The following is a 6,698-nucleotide window of genomic DNA, read 5'->3' on the forward strand; positions in this document are numbered from 1 at the left end:
AGGCCCTAAAGCTATGATTCGATCAGCAGGAACACAACCAAGATGGCTACTCAAGTCAGACGGCGATGAAGAGGTGGAAGTAGATACCTGGCCACGGGCCCCTGGCTTTAAGGCGGCTCATTTTTTAGTTGGTTTTTCCGACCTCGCCGGGGCCTCGGCGTTTGAAGACGTAGCCCTTTGTGAAGTCCGTTCGTCGCTTCCTCCGGGTCATGACCCCTGGTCCAACCCCACCCACCACCACCACCACCACCACCACCCTTTGCTGATCCTGTTTCCCGGCTCAGGACCAACTGTTTGCCTGCAGCCGTGGACCCTAACCCCAACTGAGCATCACGATCACGAGGCCGTTTCTTCTAACGCGCCCTGTAAACATGACAACCGGCAAAATGTCTTTCAGTTTAGACTCTTAATTGCTCTCGACGGCCTCTTGACCTCCCCGCGGACCTGCGTCGTTGTTTAGCGGCGACTAATCATCTTGACATCCTGATCTCCGACGTCCGCGGGGAGCGCATTTATTAAATATTGCGGAAGGCGGCGAGATAATTGCCCCGGGCGAGAAAAGGTCAACTATTCTCTCAGCGTCGGGGGTCGGACCCGGGGACGGCGGGTCGGACCCGAGCGCAAGGGTCAGAAGTTTTGGCCATCGATAAAGGGGAGCGAGAGGCGCGTCGCCGATCCGGCACACAGACGGCCGCGCCAAATGCGCGCAAAACAGAGCGGATAAATTATTCACGAGCAGCCGCGGAGACCCGGCCCCGCGGCGCGGCCCCCCCCCCGTCGGCTTGAGGGATCCGGGGGCCGACGTTGAGGCAGCGCGGTCGACATCGGCGCCGTCACGTAAGCACAAGGGTAAATGTTTTACAAAGCGGCCGGGGAGAAGCGGCGACGTCAATCATCCGTCTCCCGTTTTCCCCTCCTTGTGTCCTCTCCGGGGTCAAGGTACAGAGGTACAGCCGCGCTGCCATCTATTTATTTATTTATTTGTTCTTTTTTTTTTTTTTTTTTTTTTGGGGGGGGGGGGCATTCCACCCCGCGCGAGATTCCACTTAGGCCGTAAATTTCGCACAGAAACCGACTCTCACCTGCGTTCGTTCAAACCAAACTTTTGAAGCAGCTATCCAAACAAAACCGGGGAGGAGAAAAAAAACAAAAAAAAACGTTGACAGCTTCTTTGACGTATGCGAGCGGCCGCCTCCAGGAAATGTGTCCGCCTGTTATTTTAGTTTGTGTTCCGTCAAAAGCAATGATGACATTGCGGTTCATCTGGGGAGTGTGTGTGTGTGTGGGGGGGTGGGGGGAGGAGGGTCATGAACTTTCCAAGTAAACATTTCTCAACCCCCCCCCCTCCCCACTAGAATGAGAAAGGGCAACTCCGTGTCAACCTGTCTCGCTAGGACCCGGCTTGAGAGTTTAACTTTGCGTCCTCCGGGATCTGAGGGCCGTTTGAAGGGACGCCAACGTGACTGTCTGAACTGTCACGTTGGCGTCGGGGTGTTCCCCAACCCCACCCAAAGGGTCACAGACGTGCAACTCAAAGTGTGTTTGGTCAGGATTCAAAGTGACTCAGCGGTGGATCCAAGCCGGAGTCCCTCCCACCGAGGATCGTCCGAGCCGAGCCGAGCTGAACTGAACTGAACCTATCGGCTCCGCGCATTTTTGCTGGGTGCGTCACTGGCGTTCATGTTCCGCTCGAAAGCTTTCCAGACCTGTAACAGTGTGTTTTTCGCGACGGACGGAATCCACGCGGGGCGAGGTACGGATCGGGGCTTCGAGCGCGGGGAAGGAGTTCCAAAAAGAGATCTCCGTCAAGGAGCGCGACTTGACAGGGAACTCCGAGCGACACATCCGCTGTAGCGACGGATTCTAAATGACGCTCGTCTCGTCAGCGCATTTACAGTCGTCCCATGCCACACCCTTATTTTATTTATCATTCTGTATACGGTCATGACGTCATTTTTTTCCTCTTGCAATCAGAACCAAAATGTTTAATGAGCGAGAACGAGCTTTCCACGCGTTCTTTTTATGACTACCTCTTAGTGCTGCTACCATGGTGGTTTTAAACAAAAAAAGACTTGACGACTTCTTTATATAATACAATGTCTACTGCAATAGGCAACCATATACATTACTAAAACAAAATAATTATTAATAATAATAATAATAATAATAATAATAAAAACATCAACCCTCTGGTATATAGAATAATTCCTATAGTGATTCCCCCATAGTTTCATATTTAATAGCGGGCAGGAAATTATAGGTTTAACTTAGTAAATGGTGTTATCACATGTTTTACTCTGTGTCTCAGGAGAAACGTTTCTGGCTGCCGAGGCTCCACAATAACAGCGTTGTCAGTGTGACCTGTTTTGCAGTGAGGATGATAGTTTCAGTGAAACTCTTATTTAGAAACCATCCATTGCATGAAAAAATATATATATATAATAATAATAATGAGAGAGAGAGAGACACACACTACTCACAAAAAGTTAGGGATATTTGGCTTTCGGGTGAAATTTATGGAAAATGTAAAAGGTTCACGCTACAGTGATATATCATGAAAGTAGGGCATTTAAGTAGAAGCATGCGATGGTGATTTCCTCATCTCAAACAACGTATTGAAACAAAAGCCAACAACAGTGGTGGTTTTACCACAACAAAAAATGTCAATGTCTCAATAACTTGTCATGTGCCCTTGAGCATCAATTACAGCTTGACAACGACGTCTCAGCTGTTCACAAGTCGACTTATTGTCTGCTGAGGCCTGGCCCTCCACTCTTCTTGAAGGGCGGCCCTCAGGTCATTGAGGTTCTGGGGTACAGAGTTAAGAGCCTCTACACGGCCACTCGGCTGATCCCATAGGTTTTCTATGGGAGTCAGGTCTGGAGAAAGTGCAGGCCACTCCATTTGAGGTGCCCCGGTCTCCAGCAGCCGTTCCCTAATGATGCCACCTCCATGAGCTGGAGCACTGTCGTCCATGAAGATGAAATGAGGCCTGTGTTGTTCATGCAGGGGCACAATGACTGGATTAATGATGTTATTCAGGTAGTATGGGCTTGTCACTGTACCGTTCACAAAGTGTAGGGCAGTTCTGTATTGACTAGACACACCTGCCCACACTGTAACACCACCACCACCAAAGGCTCGTCTGGTGACAACAGTGGCTGATGCATAGCGCTCTCCTTGACGTCTCCAACATCGTTGGCGGCCATCATTTCTGCTCAACGTGAATGGACTTCCATCAGAGAACAGCACTGAGGCCACTGGTCCCTCGTCCAGCGTAAATGCTCCCTGGTCCGTGCAAGACAATGATGCCTGTGCCTGGTGGTGTGGTCAGGTACCCTTGCAGGTGGTCTAGCACACAGACCACGCTGATGTAAACGGTTTCGAATGGTCTGATGTGACACTTGGGTGCCTCTCCCCTCCCTTAAATGTGCCTGGAGTTGAGTGGCATTCATCATCCGGTTCCGCTGGGCACTGTTCACAATGAAGCGCTCATCAGTGTGGGATGTGGCCAAAGGACGTCCACTTTTATCCCTTTCTGTGACTCTTCCAGTCTCTCTGTATCTCTGCTGGAACCTGCTGATGACACTCTGTGACACTCTAAGCTCAGTGGCCACTTCCCTCTGAGAACATCCTGTTTGAAGCTTCACAATGGCGAGGTACTGTTGATCAGTTGTTAGGTGTCGTGTTGGTCTCATGATGTCAAAATGGAAACATCATGATGAAGAGGACTGTTTAAATACCAATTCTTATTGAACCAGGAAATGTATTGGTCGATTCATCGATCAAACACCTGTTGTGAATTTTACGGTTCAGCTCCTTGTGAGAGAACAGCAAGTTGTGCAAAAAGTACTGAAACATTGAACAATTGGACATGTGCATTCAAAGGTTTAGAGAAGGTCAAATTAAGTTCAACTGTAAAGGTTGTAGTGCATTTTAGGTTCATCCTGAAATTTTACCCGAAAGCCGAATATCCCTAACTTTTTGTGAGTAGCGTGTATATATATATATATATATATATATATATATATATATATATATATACACACACACACACACACACACACATACACACACACACACACACACACACACACACACAGAGCGATCAGCCACAACATTAAAACCACCGCCGCTAAAACAACTCTGACCCGTGGAGGCATGGACTCCACAAGACCTCTGAAGGTGTCCTGTGGTGTCTGGCACCAAGACGTTATCAGCAGATCCTTTAAGTCCTGTAAGTTGCGAGGTGGGGCCCCCATGGATCGGGCTTGTTGTTCCAGCACATCCCACAGATGCTCCCTCCCTCAGATCGGACCTTAACCCCGGCCATCCACATGATGTAGAAGAAAATGTGATTCATCAGACCAGGCCACCTTCTTCCATTGCTCCATGGTCCAGTTCTCATGCTCACGTGCCCATTGTACAGGCGCTTTCAGCGGTGGACAGGGGTCAACGTGGGCACTCTGACCAGTCTGCAGCTACGCAGCACAATACACAGCAAGCTGTGAATCACTGTGTGTTCTGACACCTTTCTATCATAGCCAGCATTAGCCTTTTCAGAAATTTGTGCTACTGTGGGATCGGACCAGACGGGCTTGACTTCGCTCCCCAGGCGCATCAATGAGCCCATGGGCGCCCACGACCCTGTCGCCAGTTCAGCGGTTGTCCTTGAAAAAAACCCCAAAACAAAACAAAAAAACCTAGCACAAAATTGACGACATTTTACAAGTTTTCACGGGGCTACAACGGCGTAGAGCATTATGCTCTACGCCTCTTCATTCTCAATGCGTAACTTGAGAAAAAGGAAAATGGCACCGTTTTTCATGAAGCCCATTCTGACCTGCTGGACAGGGTTTTCCGTCTGAACAGCCACAATGTCCTGAGGTGCCCGCGCAAACCAAACTAATAACAACACCATCGATATATTACTTTGAGACATGAGTATCTCCCGATGTTTTCAAACCCAAACCAAAATAAAAGGGGATTGAACTCAACAGGCGGGACGTGTTTGCTTCCACGAAATCGAGAAGAATGAGAGCTTCACGCGGGACCACAATCCCGCTCTGTTGGGCGGTTCTGCTCCGGTTTTCGGAATTAACGACATACTTATCTTGTTAATTCGGAAAAACGGATCAGCATTTTTTTTTTTTCCATGAAAACGTATCTCTTTAATTTGGTAAAAACTGGGCAATTTTTTTTTTTCTCAAGTGAATGCATCACGCTTCCGCATTAATCTGCTCCAGTTTTTTGGGGTTTTTTTTTTTTTAAGCCGACTTCTATAGACAATGCTTCTCCCAAAATGTGGTAAGGGTGTTTGACCACGTTTTTTTGTTGTTTTTTTTAATTAAATAAGTGAAATAAAAACTTCAAATGTATTTATGTTTACTCCAGGTTCCCTTTGTCCAATGTTACGGTGTGTCTAAAGGTCATCAGGAGGGACATTCATGGGTTAAATGGGGAAAGTGAAGCAGACGGAGCTCCACAAAGAGACAAGTCGACGTCCAAGCGGCTTCCTCGGCGCCCTCGGGCCATGGTTTTAGCACCAGCGTTCATCCTTGAGGGGAAATAAAAAATAAAAATAGTAAAAAAAAATAGATAAATAATGAGAAGAAATCAACTCCTCGCTTTGTATTGTTTCTGATTCATTAATATCATGCGCTGTTTTGGCTGCGAGATGGCTCAACCGATATCCTGTCTGATGAGGTCAAACTGAGGGGAGGCCCCGCCGGGGCCCTCAAGGTAACCTTCACACTCTCTAGTGGTCAGTCCCCTCTTCAACATGCACGGCAGGTAGAGCTATTGTTAAATATTGATCGACAAGGGCGGCAAATGGAAATTGGGAAACATACACTGGTTGACGCTGCTACGTGATTCACAAAGCCAAACGCTTCTGATGAATTATTCGCAGTTCCACGTGGCTTTTCCTCACTCATCCCGCCGCTGCGTGGTTCTGTGATTACGTAACCCGAGGCTCAAAACGAGATGCCATGTCGCCATCTGCTGGACGAAGAGGGGACTGCAGGGTGGTTTGAGTTATTATTATGTACTGTATATACCATATTGCGTGTGCGTGTGCGTGTGTGTGTGTGTGTGTGTGTGTGTGTGTGTGTGTGTGTGTGTGTGTGTGTGTGTGTGTGTGTGTGTGTGTGTGTCTCAACTTCAGAGGCATGGTTCAGATTATACGCTCGCTGGAAACCATATATTGCCAAAAAAAAATTAACTAAAAGTAAAACAGAAAAATTAAAATGTTGAAATACAATGATGAATATATATATATATATATATATATATATATATATATATATATATATATATATATATATACTGTATATAGGGTGAGATAAGTGAAGATAAAAATAGACCATTTTAGCAATAAAAAATATACATTATAATGTATATTATATTCATATATACATCCTTTTATACATAGGGAAATACAGTGCATTTCCTTGGACTAGGCCATCCACTGTTGTGACTCTGTGACTCACCCACTCTGTCTCTCTCTCTCTCTCTCTCTCTCGCTCTCTCTCTCTCCCTGTGTGTGTGTGTGTGTGTGTGTGTGTGTGTGTGTGTGTGTGTCTGTCTGTGCACACTCCCCTTATACCATTGATGTGTAATAATCCCCTTGATATGATAGCAACACAATTAAACCACTACAATCCAAATGAATATTGATATGCGCTAGTTAGATGACA

This window comes from Zeus faber, assembly GCF_960531495.2.
Source record: "Zeus faber genome assembly, chromosome: 14".
NCBI classification, from domain to species: domain Eukaryota; kingdom Metazoa; phylum Chordata; class Actinopteri; order Zeiformes; family Zeidae; genus Zeus; species Zeus faber.